Source organism: Corapipo altera, unplaced genomic scaffold (genome assembly GCF_003945725.1).
Source record: "Corapipo altera isolate COAL_440 unplaced genomic scaffold, ASM394572v1 113, whole genome shotgun sequence".
In the NCBI taxonomy this organism is placed as follows: domain Eukaryota; kingdom Metazoa; phylum Chordata; class Aves; order Passeriformes; family Pipridae; genus Corapipo; species Corapipo altera.
Genome location: NW_020884895.1, coordinates 9,189,476 through 9,209,492, shown reverse-complemented (window position 1 = coordinate 9,209,492; position 20,017 = coordinate 9,189,476). Strand labels below are relative to the sequence as shown.

The following is a 20,017-nucleotide window of genomic DNA, read 5'->3' as shown; positions in this document are numbered from 1 at the left end:
TTACTGAAAACAGCACATGTGGGTAGGAGGCCTCACGGGGGAAGAGGATTTGAATCTTGGATCTCTGTTTAGCACAATAAGCAGAAACATCATGAATTCCCTTTTTAGAGTTGATCTTTAATATTCAGCATTTTGATTTTCCTTCCACTTTCACGAGCAGGAGAGACTTTGTAGTGCCTTCCCAGCACTTTACAGCATCAGGCTGGTTTTCCATGCAGTGTGAAAATACATTTTCATGACACACTATTCATTTTATGGGAGAGAAAAACACCTGCTCAGCACCTTTGTGAGAAATATGAATTAATGCTGCAGAGGAAGCTCTAAATAAGTTTAATGTTCAACTTCCAGGCATGAAGTTGTGATGTAAATTAAGAGGTACAGCAAAGCTGGTGCCAAACAGATCAGCTCTCATTTACCTGAGGGATCCAAACAAAAGCTTCCCAGAGGCTCTCTGAGATATTCCATGGAACTGTTGGAATCTCATCCTCACCAAAACCCTCAAACTGAAGTTTCATTAAAGCTGGGAAAGACCTTTAGGATTCTCAAATCCAACCATCCACCACCACCATGTTCACTGATTAACCACGTCCTCAGGTGCCACATCCACACATTTTTCAAACACTTCAGGAATGGTGACTCCACACCTTCCCTGAACAGCTTGTTCCAAGGCTTTGCAACCCTTTCTATGAAGAAATTTTCCCTAATATCCAGCTTAAACCTTCCCTGAGGCCACTTCCTCGTTGTTTAGCGTGCAAAGCAGACACCAAGGATTTAAAGAAATATTTTCTTGCCTGGTAGGATCTTTGATTGAGTGATACAGCAACAAGCATCTCTTGAAAAAAATAATTAAATATTTAAAAAAAAAATATGGCAGCAAACCACTTTTCACCAATATTGCAAACTGGTTGAAATGGATGTGCAAACCAACATCTTTTTTAGAAGTTTACATTTTGAGTGAATAATTATTTCAATACATTTCTGGAGATTTGGCAGTATTTCTAGTACTAATGGGGAAGATAAGAACATATGATAAACCTTTGCACACCTGCTAGGTATTTATTTTCATGCTTTCTCTTATTTTCCTTTAACCATTCTTTTTTCTTCCAACTGCTGCCTCCTCCTAATTTTATTCATAACCTTTCCTTGTAGTACATAAATTTTATTTCTTTTAAAAGCATCTATTCAAATACTCTGAAGTGCACATCTCCTCCTTTTTTTTTTTTGATTTTCATTAAGCTGAATTATTTCCTATCTAGTACAAATCATTCTATCTTCAGAGCTTTTGTTGTCTCTGACTCACAGATTCTAAGATAAGACTTGAGATACTTCTGGGGTTTATTTTCTTTTACTAAATGCTTTTTTTCCTGTGGTGTTTTAGTTGGCAAAAATCTTCCTGTGTGGTGGAAAGGATCTGACTCATGTTACTGCTTCCTAATAGATAATAATATTGCCTGTGGCCAGGATTTTCCAGACAGGTAAATCACGCACCCGGCTCCCATCAGCTTTTATTGGATCCTTCCTGACCTTTGAAGAAGATTGAGCATGCATTAATTTTTATTTTCTTGCTTTATAGTGTGCATTCCTCTTACCAGAAGCACCTCACGAAAGAAGTGAAAAGCAAATATTTATCTAAAGAAAGGTGAGTAAGTAAGGGAGCAACAGGCCACAGAAAAACTGTGTTTCCTCAGAGAGGGAAAAGAGCAATAGAAAAGATTAAAACCAGTAACAGCAGAAATTCTCATAACAGGAGAAATTATTACAGGGTGAAAGAGAAGAAATGTTCAGCTTAACCTAAACTGTGTGGAAAAACCTAATAAAAATATTTCTACAAAACTCTACAGTTTGGGTGAGGAGGATTTAAAAGTATTCAGTCTCAACAGCAGCATTTATTAGTTGTTAATTGAGGGGTGTTAAAGGCTTTTCATTTATTGAATTCTCTAAGTCAACATCAGGTATTTTCATGATAGACCAGGTGAAGCTCTACAGTGTTGAGTCAAAGTTGGATAGTCTGAAAGGACCCTATAAAATATATTAATTTTATTTTACCAACCTAATTTTATTCAATCATTACAGTGTTATATGTATGTTTAAGAAAAATAGCTTTATCTAAATAAAATAAAAATAATAACAGAGAGATTTATACCTGCTTTGATCAGACCTACACAACTGTACCAGGAAATCTAAACAAACTGAGAAACCTTCTGCACTGTCTTCAAGTTTATCATGTTCCTCAAGGCAAGGCAGAGGAAGAAATAAATAAGGTGGCAGCTTCAGGGGGAGAAGTGTCTCTGGAAAAGATGTCATTGTCATTGGGAGAATTAATGAGGAGGGATGACACGCAGGAGAGGAATTAGCAAAACAGCTCTCGACATTTGTTAGGAAGAAAAGAGCTCCCAGCAGCTGGAGACAAAGCAATCCTTCAACACATGTAGGGACAGCAGAGGAACTGAGGATCCACTAACCCCCACTGGCAAAGAAGGTGGGGATTTTAAAAAAAAAAAAAAAAAAAGTTTCCATTGTAGTAAAGGAATAAATTTCAAATTTCACCTGGTTGCATTGTGGGGTTTGTTGTTCCTCAAAAAATACGTGTCGGGATAAAAAGAAGGAAAAGCTCCAGTTGTAAACTGGGATGAGCTGGGTGTGGCTCAAGGGCATCATATGTGACAAACTGCAACACCAGCTTTGCAGTACAACTTCCTTTTGAGTCTCTCCTGCCTTTTCTAGAGAGAAAATGCTCTTTCTGGGCCTCCCTCTCTCTGAATTTCCATTTGCTTTTGAGGGCTGCCAAGTGATGGAGAGATTTGAGGGGTTGGTCAGTTTTCCTGAATTAGAGCTCACCCTCCAAGCAGCTGTAACAGATGTTTCTGGGTTATACTGAGCAGTCAGAGCATGAAAAAAATCCTTTGTAGGAACAGAAACAGGAGAAAATGATGGTCCTTAACTCCAGGAAAATAAACTCAGAACTTGACAGATTCAGGTGTGAGCTCTGGTAAGTCACCGGTCTAAATATTCATAAGAAAAATGAGTATTTGATTACTTTTAAATTGAATCCTTAATCTCTGTGGACCTCTTCTATTCTTTTCCTGACAGAAAAGCGGTTTAGGAAGTATAAAATGACACGTTCTTTTAAGCACTTAAAACTGTTTAGAGAAAACATTTTCACTTAGGTACGAGAGAAAAAAAAAGTTTCAAAATAGGTAGCGGTTCAACAGAAAGCAAAATGAGAGAACTTTGGAGACTGCAATTCATTTTCTTCATGGTGGATTCGTTGGGATTTATATGGGAGCTCATAAAAGGCAGAACTGGCGTTCCAGAATTCCAGCAGCGAGAGCAGCAGCGACTTCTCGATCTGGGATTTGCTTTAACTGCCTCAAGTCTCACAAAGGAAATTAAGTGCAGTCAACCAGACAGCCTGGTGCACTGGCCACCACTTCTGCATTCCTACTGCAGTTGGATTTACCTCCTGACCAGCTTTTCTTTTGCAGATATAAAAGTTTATGGCTACAAAATTCCTCGGACGAGTTACGTTTGTGAGTCCCGATGGCAGAGGTGGAAATTCAAGTCTCCATCTCCTTTATGCAAACACTTGGATGTGAAATGCCATTACCAAAAGCCTTACAAATATGCATTTTGTGAACTATTGTAACACCAGGAGAGATATTTGGCCCTTACTTTACCAACATCTACCACAAGAACAGGCACTACCTCCTCCTGCCTATGGAACTAATGATATTTCCAGAATTTAAGGGACGATCCCTTCTAGTTTTATCATCTTGTGTATCCTAGGAAGTCAATATCAGTGCTAACTTTTTCCCATAAATGGCTATTTGGGCTGGATTTTAGGGGAGGGAAGAACAGGTTCTAGATTTTGGCATTTCTTTCCCAAGTCCATGTTTTTCACCTGCTCAGTGCAAACCCACAGATAAGGGACGTATTTTTCTGAAGGTTTTTCTCTGTGGAAAGAGTATTAGATACATTGGGAAGTGAAATACATGGGAGAGGGATGTTTGGAAGCAGAAAATTCCAGTAACCACTAAAAGTCCAGCCCCATGAGCCATCAGGGCTGTACTGGGAGAAGAAGGGAATCATTCCTGGACAGCACCAGTGGTCCTGGCAGGAGGTTTCTCCCAGCTGCCCCATTTCCCAGGCAAACATATGGAAACCAAATGTAGCTTGTAAATATTTGTTTCCCAAATCAGTTAATGACAGACTATAAAAAAAGCTCGTGAAACTTTAATTTGATGGGACATTATTATGGGCTTTCCAGAAAGCACAGACATAAGTAGTCAGTTATGTCCAACACAGATGAACTTCACTTCTCAGGGGGAAAACAAACAACCAATATTCCCCAACAAACAAAAAAAACCAAACAAAAAAACCAACCAACCAACCAAAAAAACACAAACAAAAAAAATCACAACCAAACAACAAAACCCAGATGTGCAGGATGAGCTGCACATGTTAGACATGGTTGCTGATTTATGGGAACTGGCACAATAGGAGCAACCTTTGCTTTGATTATATCACCAGAGCACCAATGTGCAAGTAAACCCTACTCCATTACATTTTCAACTTATAAAATTTATTAGACTTGAACTGGGATCTTTATTCATGCCAAGCTCTCTTCTGAATTTATGGCAGTTCTGCAATCATTACTCAGCCTGAATGGAATCATATATTTCTATGAATTAAAGTGAGAGGCAGTTTCCTAATTAGCATTACAACCGTTAATGAGAGATCACATGAGTTGCAGTGAACAGAAAGACATAATACTATCAGACATTCAGAGTCAGACATATTTAAAATATACTCTTCCTATTTTCCCAGAAATCTCCTGAGTTTAACAAGATCATAAAACTGGAGCAGCATTTCATGGAGTTCCTTTTAGTTAATATCACAGTATTAAATAAGATCTTTCCTGCAAAGGAAAGAAAATGATTGTTCTCTCTCTCCTAAGCTGACTGTGTAAAATGTTCTTCAATAAAATCCAAGAAATTAATATTCAATGATTTACAGTAAATCTCTTGAGCACGGGAGGTTTGCTCTAGACTGGAAAAGCAAACACTTATGGGTACATTATTATGATGGCTTATGCTAATTAAATTGAAGCAGAAATGCTTAATTTATGCTTTACCATCAAGTGCAAAGGGGAAAATTCTTTCTTGGTTCAAGCTTTATCTTGTTAAGGAGATTTACCTCCTTATTTCCTACAATAAAGAGCTATTTTTGAGACTCTACTGAGAAAGCAGAGGCTGTAGAGCTTTTCTGCCAGTTGCCATGACACTTTGGATCTCAACCTCCAGTTCAATACAATAGCTGCAATTAGGTAATTAGAACATTATCTCAAAGTACACAGCTATTGTACAAAAGAAGAAACATTCTCACTGAATATGCTGCTTAGTCACCAATAAATGATTTTTTTAAAAAAAGTTACATTTTCTAATTATAATGAATAATTTATTTCTCCTGGGGACGCTTGACATTTAAATATTGTACCTTGAAAAAATAAATACAGGATGCATCCAATATCATCTTAGGACATGTGAAATTTCTCTGACCTTTTAGTTATTTTTCTTCTATCAAATATTGAGAGAGAAAAATATAGTTATTTTTCTTCTATAAAACATTGAGAGAAAAAGAACAACTATAATAACGGGTTATTCTGGTTTAGCTCATTGTTATTTTCAAATTCAAAGGCCTTAATGAAAAATTAATCCATCTTTTATTGTTTTTTTTTTTTACTATCTCAACATCTAGAAGGTTTTTATCTAGATGGAATTGGTTGTGCTGGGTGATGTATGATCCCACTTCCCTGAGGTGTTCTGCCCAGGGCAGTGGTGGAATCACCATCCCTGGCATCATTCAAACACCCTGCAGATGTGGTGCTTTGGAACAAGGTTTAGTGGTGGACCTGGGAGCTCTGGGTTCATGGTTAGACTTATTGATCTTAGAGATCTTCACCAACCTTATTGATTTTATAATTCAAATAAACAAAGTTCTTAGTCTACACACAGCAAAATGCCTAGCAGGTGTAGATTAATAAATACAAGAAACAAGGAATGCAAATGAGTAGCCTGGTGAGTTGGGGTCTGTGGCCATGAGGAGCCAACTTGTCTTCTTATTGGTTTTATAATAATTATGGAAAGAAAAGCTCTGAGGGGAAAAATGAAATATTTGTGTGTTTTCTGAAAACTCAGCTCGAGCACAGAAGGAAAAGGCACCAGGAGCACGTGGATGAAATGCAGCTCCTTGGAAATCCACGGGATTTCTGTCCCTGATGTCAAGAGAGGCAGATCCAATTTTTGAGTTCCCCACGTAAATTGTTGACTTTAAACTGTTAATGACCCGAAATAAATGTTCGACCACCTAAAACTGTTTTGTCTGGCTGTACCCAAGTGACACCACTGGCACTGAAACCACCTGTGCCACAAAACAGGTACCTCTGTGCTCCAGCCAAGGTTCCACTCTGTCCCAGAGACCAGCCCAAAACACATTTAAGTTCCCTGCCTGTTTCCTGGAGAGGTTGCACATGCTGTACAAATCTGCTGTGGGCAAAGGCTTCCCAACATACATCTCAGGAATGTCGTGGCTGTCGCTGGGAAATATCAAATGCCAAGGTTTTCATCATTTATTACAGAATATTTGACAGGAAGGGACTTTTTGAGGACAGAACTCTAAATTTAAGCATTTGTTTCTGCCTTTTCATGTCTCAGATTTGTTCCCATTCCCCACCCCATTTATCAATCCCTTTCACTAATCATTACTGCCTATATTTATCTTCCATAATCAGCGACCCTCATTTCTCCACGTCTCGAAGATAAGAGAGTTGGTGTCAGATAATATGCAAACTCTGAACATCTCTGGCACGAAAGAGTGGAATACCAATCACTAACAAATGATTGCAAAACTCCCCTAACTTCAAGAAAATTATGTATTCCCTGATAAGAAAAGTTATCAGCCAGATGCAGAGCTAAGCATATGAACATAAGTCACCAATGACTGAGTTATGGTACTTTTGGCTTCCAGGATGTTTGCCCACAATCCAGAAGCACAATTCACATTGTTTAGGACTTCTTGATTTTGTTTTTATTTCATATTTACACCAGTTCAAACCTCTCAAGTCCTTTTTTTCTTTTTTCTTTTTTTTTTGTTTTCTATTTATTCATTGATATTCGAAGGATGATGCTTCTTATAACCCAATTCTTTGGTTTAGTGAGGCAATCAGAAGTTTGCTGACCTGGCACTTTAGATATATCTGGCACAAGCTAAAAACAAACTCAAAGATAAATCCAAAAGCACATAAATCTCAGCTAACATAAAATTCTCAGACAGAACAAGTGCACAAGTAAATTCCAACTTGAGCCCAAATACATTATTTTTCATTGTGAGCAACCTTGAGGACTAGCAGAGCAAATAATTTCAGATCACAAGATGAAGCATTTTTTAGCAAAATTAGGTCTTTTGGTTTCTTCATTTAAAGAAGGAGAGGAAAAAAACCCCAATTTTTAGATTAGTTTGGATCTTCAGTGGCCTTGTACTTCATGGCTATGCCATTCAGCTCCTCCTAGAACCAAACCTGATTCAAATTCATCATTTTCTGTTCCTGTTTCTTCATTTGACCTTTTCCATTGCTTCCCTCTTCAATAATGCCTGTTCCATGTATTTACAGGATATGTGCCCAAGTGTATCCTACATAATACAACACATGGTATTATTTGAGTGAATCACAGAAGAAAAATCAAAGTTAATATCTCTTTCCTACGCTTAATCAAGCAACACAACCATAACCCCCATAATCAATTTGGAGGAAAACTGCCATGGGAGACACTTCCCATCTCAATCTGCAGTACTTTGTCCTCCCAGTTCCTTTCAGCTCCCCCCCCCTTGAGAGCCAAAATAATAACAGTCACTAAAGTTTGAACTCCAAGTAGTATTTGGTCTTACAGCTGAAACTCTTTAGAACAAATAAACAAAGAAAAAAAATCTCCTATTTTGTTTGTCAAGGCAGTGAAATCTGCAGGGGAGACAAGGATACAATGACAAAATGTGTTGCTGTGGGTAGAGTCATAGAGATCAAAGAAAGCAAAATGTTAATTTTCTCTTCTGCTTTCACTAAGTTTCAGTAAAATCTATCTCCTGCTCTTCTTCCAGGCAGCTCTGGCTGCTGCTGCCAACCCAGCTTTCGTCATTCTGATGGTGACAGACTCCATGGAAATCTCTCTCAGCTCCCTATTTCTGCTCATACTTATTCTAAATCAATCCTACCATGAGCGAGAAAGCACATCCTCACCTTACCCAACGCCTTTTTCCCTCTTTTCTCACCCTGTCACCCTCCCTGTGCCCTTTGTCACCTTTTTGCTTCTCTCTGGTCAAAACGCCGCTTGCTTCACCCAAAATCTGACAAACCACAATCCCTCAAACCCCAGCAGTAACATCTTCTGCCACTTGTCATCTGGAAAACATCAGACACCCTCTTGTCTATTTATATTGCAAATCCTTCCAGGGAGAGATGATCCATTTGAGCAGAGCCTGGTGCAAATGGAAACCTCTTCCCAAATGGTCTTTTGGCGAGACTGAAAAAAAAAAGGAAAATCCACTTGTGTGTCCCTGACAGGTGGTGACATCCTGGCAGGATGGAAAAGACTTTTTTGGATTCATTTTTTCTCAGCCTTCAAGTGATTTGTCATGCAAGGTCTGTTCAGAATGTCACCGACTGTCCTCGAACAGGAGTTCTCTCTGCAGGTCTTTTTGCTAATAATAATCCAGCACCTCCTCCCTCCACAGAGCTCCCTCCTCCCCCAGATTATCTCCTCATTCTGCTGCACTTCTTAGAATTGGTTAGGAAAGAAAGGATGCAACGGTTCTCAGGACAGGAGAGATGCAAAGGAACAGGACAGAGGAAGAGAGACTCTCAAAACCCACCATCCTTGAATCATTCTCATTATCATCAGTATTGAAAGGTGGAACTCTAGCAATGCATCTCTCTTGCATGATACAACAGCCTAGTCCCTGGTTTTACAGCATTTTAGGCACCCACACATCAACCTGCCAAATTATGCCAAATTTTAAAGCCATTTATGACAAATATTCATGTGTTAAGAAAAAGGAATATTTAACCCCACCAAGGCAACAATGTGTTTTCACCAGTATATCAAAACCCATTTCCATTTTATTCTGTGAAACAACATCTCTCAAAACTAAGGATTCTGGCCATCAACTCTCAAAAATTCTGTGTTTCTTACAAAACCTGTGCAGAGGAAGTTGCAGATCCCTCGAAGCTCTAGTGTTCTACAAGGTTTGGGCAGGTGTGTTTGATTCCTGGTTACTCAGTCCATCTATTTCTGTTAAAAAAAAGTGACAATTTTTATTTATATTACCTTTTAACATAGGTTAAATCAACATACATGCCACATGTTCTTACTTACAGCAGCAATTCCCATTTTCCTTGAGTCTTCTTTAATTCATGGATTCAATGTAGCAATTATTGATTTTTTTCCCCCCTTCTTTTAGTAGCAGCAAATGTTACTTCATTAGTGAATCCATCTTGGGTTTTCTTCACAATAAGTTCTGCATAAAAACTGCAACCAGGAAACACAGAGTACACATTTTCATTTATTCCAGGGTCAATAAAAAGCACCAAGGTCTTCCACCTACAAGGATTTCCTGGCTTTTGTTCCCCCTTTGCTTCCACAGGCTCATTCAGTCCAAATTCGAGCACACTTAGAGATTAAAATAAAGTCTTTAAAGGGAGGCACAAAAATGGTTAAAACTCGAATTAAAGAGGGAGAAATACAAGCAAGGAAGCAAATTCTCACCATCAGTTCATTGTTTCATGACCTATCACTTGTTCCTTGTGAATTTTATGTGGGAACTGATTTATAGGGCAAATCAATCACTCTGGCAGAAAGAAAACTGTCCTTAAAGCTGGGTGAGAGAGTCTGTCTGTGGTAGTAAATGTGCAGCAGGAATAAAGATTGTGTACAAAGTTCTTTGCTTCAGAGGTTTCGCAAAGTTTTATATTAAAAAAAAGGTAAAAAACCCCCAACAACAAAACCCCAGTCAAAACACCAACAAGAGAAACAAGCTTTCAAACATTTGCTATAACCATAAAAAACCCCATGAAGAAGCAAAAAAACCCAACACTTAAATATATGCTCAAATTATCTCTGCCCTATGAGCACCTGCTTAGCATGTAAGTACTGGGAAAAGGGAAATTGGTTAATCCTTGTATGTTTTAGAGTACAAATAGATATTTTAAGAGGTATTTTGCTGTTCATAGGTAGCAGAGAAATAGTTCCAGGGCAAAGTTAGGGGAAAAGCCTTAACTACACCCCAAGGTGTAGCACAGGTTACAAAGCAAAGCCTTACTCCAACAAGTAGAGCTGAAAGAAATTAATTCTTAGTTTGTTTGTTGTTGTTTTGTTTTTTTTTTTCACCCAGGATTATGTTTTACATTGAAAATAAGTAATTGAGGCTTTGTTATTCCCATATAAAGTCTAACCTACCTTATTACCACTTTAAGAGACCTGGGCATGACAATGAGGAGTATCTGGGGATGGGGCAGATGTACCCCCACAACTCAGACACTCCAGTGCTGTCAGCTGGGACTGGAACAGAGACAGTCAATCAGTGAATGAGACATTTCCCTCAAGTAGGAGACAGTCTGGATTTCATTATCCAAGGCCTTCCCACGGTGAGAGCCTTAATGGCTTCACTGAGCTTGCTGGGAAAGGACAGTCTCTGAAAGCAAAGGAAACCTCTGATGGGTTTAAGTACTTTAATTTTTATCCCATAAACAATTCGAATGAGACGAGCTATGTAATAGCTTTTTTATGATAATTATGACTGTTTGGTCTTTTACCAGATCATTAAAGCTACTGAGGTTGCTGGAGAGCCAATTTTTTTTTTTTTCTTGAACTGTTTTAACTGTTCTTATTTGATTGCTGGAGTTTAGTGATAATAAAGATTTATAAGCAGCCAAGAAAAGATATTTTTGAAAAGCTTTTCTTCTGAATATAAACAGTCCCTTCCTCTGCAAATAGTTTCAGTGACAGCTTTTCCTCTATTAAAAAGCAGAAAACAATACAAGAGAAGTTATCTAGAAAACATCACAAAGAAAAATAATTTTTTTTCCCCATAATATTATGGGGAAATAAAGAAGGCAAGCAGAAAGAAGAACATTTTTAATAATGAGTTCTGGCAAAAATTCAAGCATAAATATTGCTTCATGAGTTGGGACTGCAGGGTCAGGACACAGGGATGAAGTTAAGAGTGAAATTAAGATGAACTTCTTTTCATCCTAAAACTCATCTCTGGAAACAATTCATTCCACTTCAACTCTTGGCATGGGATTGCTCCTGTAAAACCATGGGACGGGGTGGGTGGAGAAGGATGTATAGATACAAATACCTATAATTTCTTCCACCAGAACACAGGACTCTGAACTCGAGTTTAATCCCCATCTCCAATAAAACACAACACACGGGCCGCTTCAGAGAAAATTAACCTTCCAGAGTCTCACCATTTAACAGCCTGAGGAATCAAAACACGCCAGAAAAATACCAATTTTTTCACACGTTTACTGCCCAAAGTGTTGAACACACAATTAGTTTTATGGGGGCAGATTTTTCTCGTTACCAACAGTTGTGTGTGTTTATGAGCCTGAGCGGTTCCTGCAGCACCGAGTCCATCAGCAGCTCTTGCCACCTGCACTGCAATCCTCAGGAATTTAATTATAATCCCCTGCACATATCCCTGCAGTTGTGGCATCAATTACTCTGTTATCACTTGGATGTTATTTATTGTACCTGCTTAACCTTTGTATTTTCTAATAGGTTTTCAAAGTGGTTTTACTCGGTGTGCTTTGTATACTGTGTATATCATACACAGCAGTATCAAATTTAGACAGAAATTTGCATAGTTCTTCAAGGTGTAAACCGATCCTCCACTCAAAGCCATAAAATATCATTTATCTGTATATGAATGCCTCTTTTTTTCCAAAGTCTCAATCACATCTATATGCAATTTGATTCTCAGGAAGCAGAAGCTCCTATAGTACATTAAAAGAAATTTGTTTCCTTGCATTAGAACTTTCATTTACATTTTTAATACCACAGATTTTGAAGAAATTAAAACATTTAAAATATAACACAGTCAATGTTGTTAAAAAAGGAACATGGATGGTTTGTGGGGTTATTTATGCCCAATTTTTGTATATGACCAGTCATTTCTTAACTGACCTGAGTCTCCAGGATCTGGATGTCTGGTCTGCGTTGCCAGAATCATAAAACTCTGATTTGGTTGGACACAATTTTGGATCAAAACACTGGAAATTTGTCTTCTGCTAAAACACAAACCATGTGGTGAAAGGTAATCCCACCAAAATGTTCATCTGAAAAACTGCTGCTGATTTTTTTCTCTACTGCCTTCATAAAAAACACCCCAAGTATGTCAATAAAAACAACAAGGGTTTTTTTTCCTGGTTCTTTTAATAAAAGCAGCAGCTATTGAGAACTGGAGCAAAACTAGTGTTTATCCCCACAGTGATTCAAACAAAAAATATATTGAACCTCACAGAATTAATTGTCCTTAGAAAATAAAAAGGAAAAGGTTTCAGTAGCAGGGAATGAAAAACAGCCACTGTACAAACCAAGATGAAATGATTATTGACATTATATTTGAGACAGTTTGTTTTAGGGGCAGTTGGGCTGAACTGCCCTGCTGACACAGCTGCTCCTTGTGGTGCTACCCAGGGAAATTCCTGGATGATCCAGACAATCATGAGGTTTTTGGGGTGGGTTTAAGCCATCAGGGTCCAAGGAAATCGGTTCTGTGTTTGCAGCCTTGGTGGGAAAGGAGAGCAGAGCCATTTGTGCAAGAGAACTTTAATCCAAGTCCCAGGGAGAAGGTCCCACACAACACCACCAGACACTTCTGCAGTTTAATGGGAAAGCCCACAATGCTTCCTAAAGCTCTATACCTAAAATAAACCATATCTGCTTCTTTTATTCTTCTTTACTATATCTACTTCAAGAACAATTGCTTTCCAACTGAGTTGCTCAATCACTTTTATAGAGGATATGAGAAGAGTTAGGAAGTATATAAAAAGCACGGAAATTAAATATATCTCATTATTGCCCCAATACTTTGATGTGACCAAATAAAAAAGCAAACAAACAAAAAAAAATAACCATACAAGCCAAATCACCAAAAAACCCACAGAACCCCCCAAACAAAAGCAAAACAAAGGAAAAAAACCCCACAATAATACACACAAAAAACTCCACCATAAGTTCTGGTACCTAGAATCTGTAACTTCAGCCAGTACATTTTATTTTACTTTATTTTGTTGGGGTTTTTTTCATAATTTGGCTGAAGAAACATGTACTGAATACCTCAAAGAAAGCTCTAGAATACGGTATGACGGTGTGTATCTGGGCACGAACTTTAGATCTTTTAAATTTACCTTCCCTTTAGGAATTTCGTTAGGTTAGAAATAATTATTGACAAAAAAAATTCCCTGTAAGATTGAGATCCAGTACTATGAAATTAATTTCACTCTTTAGGCAAGTGTGCAGAATTTCCAAGGAGATACTTATATCCTTTCATGGACCCAAAAAACTGCCCCTGGAAAAAAGTTGAGGGCTGCTTTCAGTTAAAAATCGTGTGTAGGGGGAGAAAGTAGAAATTAACTTAGACAGAATAGAAGGGAAACAAGCAGCCAAGACGTGCTCCAACCTGCAGCATTTCTGTCTGTCACCCTCGGAGGAGGTGACACCAAAAAGAGCTCTGAGAAACCTCACATCACACACAGGAGCAAAGGAAACCAGCCCATCAAATGTGACTCTCCTGGAGATTTAAAGAGGTTTCTTTGAGATGTAAAGATGAGACAGTGGGAACAGCAAGATTTTACTTCTGCAGGAGGGCCATCAGTGCTGAAAGGGGTGATGGGGCAAAGATGTTTGAACATGCCAACACTTGTGCAGGAAGGGATGAAACTTGGGTGTTTGGGACCCCACCCTGGCACAGACACAAATTTTGTGTCCCCAACAGGGTCTCCCCGTTGTGCCACCACGGGGCAAGGCCAGAATTCAGCCCCTGCAGGAATAAACATCTGGATTTTTCCTGCCCTCCTCCAAACCAGAACAGTTTGCCATCCCTTTTTAGAGATTTTCATGCATAAGAACAAGAACTCCAGTGCCCCACAAACCCCTGAACTGAGAGCACTCACCCTTAACACCGTTTTGACAGGAAAGGGCCCATGAACACAACATGTGCTGACAAAGGAGTTGCTAATGATGAGTAGAAAAAGAAATGACATTGTTAGTTCTGCAAGATTCTTCACTTGAAAAGTGCTTGTACCAATGCTGGCACATATTTCGTGTCTTTAATGTTCGCCCTTGTTTGCCATTATAAAGCAAATATTTGTCAAATCCCTGCGCTCTGAAGTTCCCCCGGGCTCTGCTGCCTCAGACACTGATGTGTCAGAGGAGACTGCAGGAATTCAGAGCAAAAAATGGGAGGTCAGACCTAGGTGGAAAACGAAAGAGGTCTGAAGAGTTTAAATCTAATCTGAGTCAAAGGACTGGCTCAAGTCAGTAGGTCCTTTGGTGCATGGTGTGATCGAAGGGAGGGACATGAAGGTTCTGAGACCCTTCCCAGGCTGGGTCAGACAATTCCCTTGGGATGTCCATCAAAAACTGATAAAAGATGCAGCCTATGCACTGATTTCACAGAATCAGAGAGTGGTTTAGATTGGAATGGACCTCAGAGACCATCCAGTTCCAACATCCCACCACAGGCAGGGACACTTTTCTTCTGTTTAGCCCTTTCTATCTGGCCACAGACCATCAAGCACCAGAATGTGCCTTCCCCTTGCACCTCTCTGCAGCTCTCCAAAAACCCAAGTCTTCAATAAATCACCTCCTCCAACACCATCCCAAATGACTCCCACATTACCAGATGGTCAGTTATGATTCTTAAGATATCAAACAACATTTATTTTATTGTATGTTTATGGCTGAGATTCAGAAATGAAACAAAACACAGAGTTAACACCAAATCAAAAATTTGGAAGCTTTCCTCCCACTCAGTTTGTTTTCAAAAATATCATTGATTTTCAAACACATGTTTTATTGACTCCCAGCTTGTTGACTCCCAATTACTCCTAAATTACTTCTGTAATTTCTGCTCTGGATATTGAAATGGCTTAAGACACCTTTGGAAGTCAGAGTCATTTCTATTTACTATTTTGTTCTATTTATTATATTATTTCCATTTCCATAAAATTGTTTTCTCATTTTCAGAGTTTACTCCTTCATTTTTTCACAGTAAGGCAGGGGATGGGAGCCAGATTTTACCAACAAATTTAAGAAACAAACAAAAGGACAGGGAGAGAGAAGATATAGAAAAGTAAAAATTTTGAAAAGTATCCATGTGTCAAAGTTTTCACAATACGTAGGTTTACACTGCCTTGAAATCAAAAACATTTACATTTATAATTACACAAAGGAGAATTAGAAGCCAAATGAATTACCAAACCAGGATGGCTCCAATTGTGTTTGCCAGTATTTCCTGCTTTATTCCAATTAGCCATAACTTTATAATTTGCCTTTTTTCTCTGCACCAGTCATTCCAAGACAATGTCAGTGTTGAATCCATAAGCATTTTGAGAATTAATTAAAATGTCATGAAATAGTTCTTTCATTAGCATATATATGGTCATAAAAATAATTACAATTACTTCTTAGAGGTGGAGGAGAGTTAAGTTTGATTGATGGAATTAATGAAAACGGGGACAGCTCCAACATACTAAATAGCAGAAACTTGGAGTATTAACTATCTACTGTGTTAAATTGGAATAATTACAGCAAGGGCTGAAAAGATTAGCATTCAAAAAGAATAATGTACCTTAGAGCCTAAAATACCCGTTGCAAATTGTGAATGTATTTTCAACTGTTTATAACATTCTCAGAAGAAAAATATCATTTTGATTAACTTCCAAAGACTCTCAGATTAATAGGTATTTGCAGTCTTACAGAGAGTACAATCAATCCCTCTAATCTTGTTATCAGATGCTAAACAGCTGGGTGACCTGATTTAAGTGTTATGATTTTAAGGAAGTAATAATGTATAATAGTTTCCAAATGCCTGCTAAGAATTTGCAAGCTGTATAATACACCAAAAGATATGCAAATAAATGGCATTAAAAGAAACATTATAATTAGCCCAGGAATGCACATAAAGCACTTGTGCAGCCATGAGCAACCTAATCTTATTTCAGTGGTGTTCCTTTTCGTTTAGTCTCTCCTTTAAAGGCCTGCAGCACAGCAATGATGGTTTTGGAAGCTCAGGTGAACCCACTCTGAAAATGTTGTTAAGCTGAATAAAACCTTTTGATTCAGTAGTTCACAGGCTGGATCAGATTGGAAGGGACCAGTGGGTCAGCTGGTCCCACCTCCAGCTGGGTCATCCCAGAGCACATGGGTTGTGTCCAGAGAGTTCTGGAACATCTCCAGCGTGGGAGACTCCACACCCTCTTTGGACAATCTGTTGCAAGAAGTTCTTTCTCATATTCAGGTGGAACTTCCTGGGCATCAATTCCTGCCTGTTCCTATTGTCCCATCCACTTTTCCAGAGCCTGGTCCATCCTCTGCCATCATCTGACACACATTGGGAAGGTCCCCTCTCAGTGTCTCCTCTGGAGGCTGCACAGCCCCAGCTCTCTCAGCCTTTCCTCACCACAGAGATGTTCCAGTCCCTTCAGCATGAATTAAAACCCCCTAATAAAACCGACCACAATTTGCAAGAACATTAAAAAGTTAATATATAATCGGTACATTCATGATATTTATTGTTCTTCTCCATACACTTAATGTACAAAAAGCCACAAACAAACCCAAGCAAACCCGGGACTAAAAGTGTCATTAAACTCCCTCTGTGGGGTTCACAGTCCCCTTGGTGAGGTGGAAGTGGCCAAAGCTTAATTCTTCATGCAGAAACAATTAATTTTTTTAATACACTTAATTCCTTTGTCATTCACACCCACCCCCCCATTATTATAAGTTATTTCCAGATGGCAGGTTGCTGATTTTTTTTTTTCTTTTTTTAAGAGCAACTGCCAAGTTTATGAAAAAATATTGTGCAGAGGCATTAACTGCATTTAAAGGTCTTTTCTTTTTTTGTAAGACAGGTCTAATCTCACATTCCCCCTTCTAATCACACAAACAGTTTAGGCTAAAAAAGCACTCTGTGGTAGGAAGAGGGAGGGAGTGGGCACCCACAGCTGTGCCTGCTGCTGCCAGGGAGTTTGTTTTCCATCCTTGTGTTGATAGAGATGCTCTGACAATTGTGCTGCCAGATTCTCACAAATGCCATGTTTTGCAAACTGCCAAATTAAGGACTGAAGATCTTGGGTTTAAAAGCATTACGTTTTAAATATTTCTCTTTTTTTTTTTTTTTTTTTGCTATTAAGGGAGCATATGGTGGAAAGCAACACATTGTAAATGGTCTTACTGATGGCTGGTGCCCAGGGGAGGATTACTCTATTAAGAGGAGTATGAGCTACTTGGAATTATTGATCAGAAGCTTCCACCAAACAGTGGAAATACCTGTAGTGTCTCATTGAAAAAGGATTTAATTTGTGCTTTTCATTCTGTTTGAAAAGAAGCAAACTCTCAGCCAACTGAGCACCCCTTCTCTTGAGCTGGATGTTGTAGGGATGAAATTGTGCTTTCTCCCTCTCAGGCTTGGTTTACAACCCCTTGTATATAAACCACACATGCTTTGGTAGGACTGATTTATCTTCAGCACTGTAACAGAATTGAGGAACCAGATGAGCCTGGAATAAAGCATTGCAATTTCTAAACCAAACAGCAGCAAGAGGACAATCCCAGGGTGCCAAGGTCTGTTCCAGGGTTACTCCATTCCGTAAGGATCTGTCATGTCAGGGAGGGCTCAGCCACCCAAAGAAATATTGGCAACCAAGTTGTACAGGATAATCAGAGAATTCTTCCTCCCTCCAAAGGTGCCTTTGCAGCTAATGTGGATCTCCACACGTGCCTCCTGTGTTCCACGAGGGCAGCTCTGCCCTTCAGCCAGGCCTGGCAACTCCTGTTCCCTGCAGAGCACCCCGTTCTTTACAGGGGGACTCCCTGAGCTTCTACTCATTTATTTCTTCCTCCTGCATTTCCATGACCAGCGTCTTAAACCCAAGAGTTCCCTCCCTTCAAACAATTGTACTCCCTCTGTGAGTTGAGAGTGGGGCTTTCATCAATTATTCACTGCTCTGAAGATGTAAGAACTATCTCAGGGCAAATTTGGGTTTCTTCTCACTCCTCGGAAGCAAGAGTTGGAAAACGTGTGCACCTCAGCAGGGAGCACATGGGAGCTCCACTCGCTTTTAAGGGAAGGAAAAATCCACCTCTGGCACACTCTCCTTGCATATTGGAACGAGGACCTCCAGCTCAACAGCATTTCCAAGACTTATAAATAGGGATGTTGAAAGAGACTGACATTTTTCAAGTAGAACTGTCAGAATTATTTCATACCAGCTTCACCTTTTTTTAATCTTATTCATATTTAACATTCTCCATAGAGGGTTCCTACCTCCAAAATTAAGGAAAAGAAATGTAGGTATAGGAATGAATTCAGGGGTTTTTTAATGCACATTTTACTTTTCTCTCTCTTTGGTTTTACCCCAATATCATCTTGATTGCAGTTGTTAAACCAATGACATTAAAGAAGTTTTCATATGGTTGTTTTCAAATTAAATATTCCTCTATGTCATGATGTAGATTAATTAATTTGGCATAGGAAATAATGTATGTTCATTAACATGCCATGAGTTTAATTTTAAAAAATCTCTCAACCCTCCTACAATATTTTTTCCCAAAATCACCACTGATAAACCTTTCACTCTGTCAAAAGAATTAGGCTAAATTTAAGCTTTTCTGATAATCCTAAATAATGCTGAGATCCCACTGTTTATCTTCTAAAGTATTTACCATGAAATAAGAAGAGTAAGGCTCAGAAGAGTAGAACTATGTTTCTTAATTTAAAATAAATTTGGGGGTTCCACTCTCTCTATCCCAAGGAAAACAAACCCAGCAACAACAAAGCTCTGGAAATGGTCCTTATAAGCACAGTTTATCCTGTTGAGATTTCTACTTGCACGTTTTACAGAAAATATAATCATTAAAAGCTACCTACAAAAAAAATCAGGGTCTAAGGAGATTATGAATAGAGGATATTGTTGGCTTTGTTTTTAATGAGATACTGCTGATTTTTTTAAAGCTTTTTTTCATTCTTGTCCACATTTTTACTCACATTCAACATAACCCAAGTTATTTTCCAACTAGTTCTGTTAAACAGGACAAAACCCTCACATCTCCTGCCAGTTTAAAAATATGCAGGTTCTTGCATCTTTCTGAGCCTTTGTGAATATTGTACAACTTTTAAGCCTAACCTACTTTTCCTTCTCTTTTTTTTTTTCCTAGAAATATTCTATAATCCCTTATGAACGGTGCAAAAGATTCACAAATTCCAACTACTGCATAAAGTGGCAAAAATTAACATCTTCAAGATTGACACTGAGATGAGCAGACATCTCCCACTCCAGCCCCAGCAGGCTGGGCTTTGATGAGCCAGGCTTTAAAAAGGAATTTTTAAACCTCTCAAAACCTATAGGAAAAACATAATGCAAATGATGAATATCCTGCAAAGTTACCTGTTCTCCCCTGGATCAAAACCTGTTGGAATAGACTGAAAAATACAACTTTTTATCCCATTAAGTTTATTATGCTCTGCATCCCTGAAGTACTGTGTTTCCCAAATGGCTGAGTGTAGGAATTCTTTGGATAATAGTGGGTTTGGGTTTCAATTTTCTCCTGTCCCTGAATCAACCAAGTAAATAAACCCATAAATAAAACATGCAGTGCCTTGATGGATGGAAATCTGGACTGGGTTTGGAACACACATAGTTTATTGACTCAGAACATGATTTTTAGGACTAGGAGGC

General features: G+C 38.7%; 1 long non-coding RNA gene across 1 annotated transcript in view; it reads left to right on the top strand.

The window, feature by feature from the left end:
• The window catches only part of LOC113949170, a 52,727-nt gene extending 33,006 nt beyond the window's left edge, over nt 1–19,721 (top strand). The window contains exons 3-5 of the long non-coding RNA XR_003528373.1: nt 1,574–1,639; nt 2,780–2,989; nt 19,497–19,721. This is a non-coding gene — a long non-coding RNA (uncharacterized LOC113949170). The remainder of the gene's footprint in view (nt 1–1,573; nt 1,640–2,779; nt 2,990–19,496) is intronic.
• The last annotated feature ends 296 nt before the right edge of the window (nt 19,722–20,017 follow it).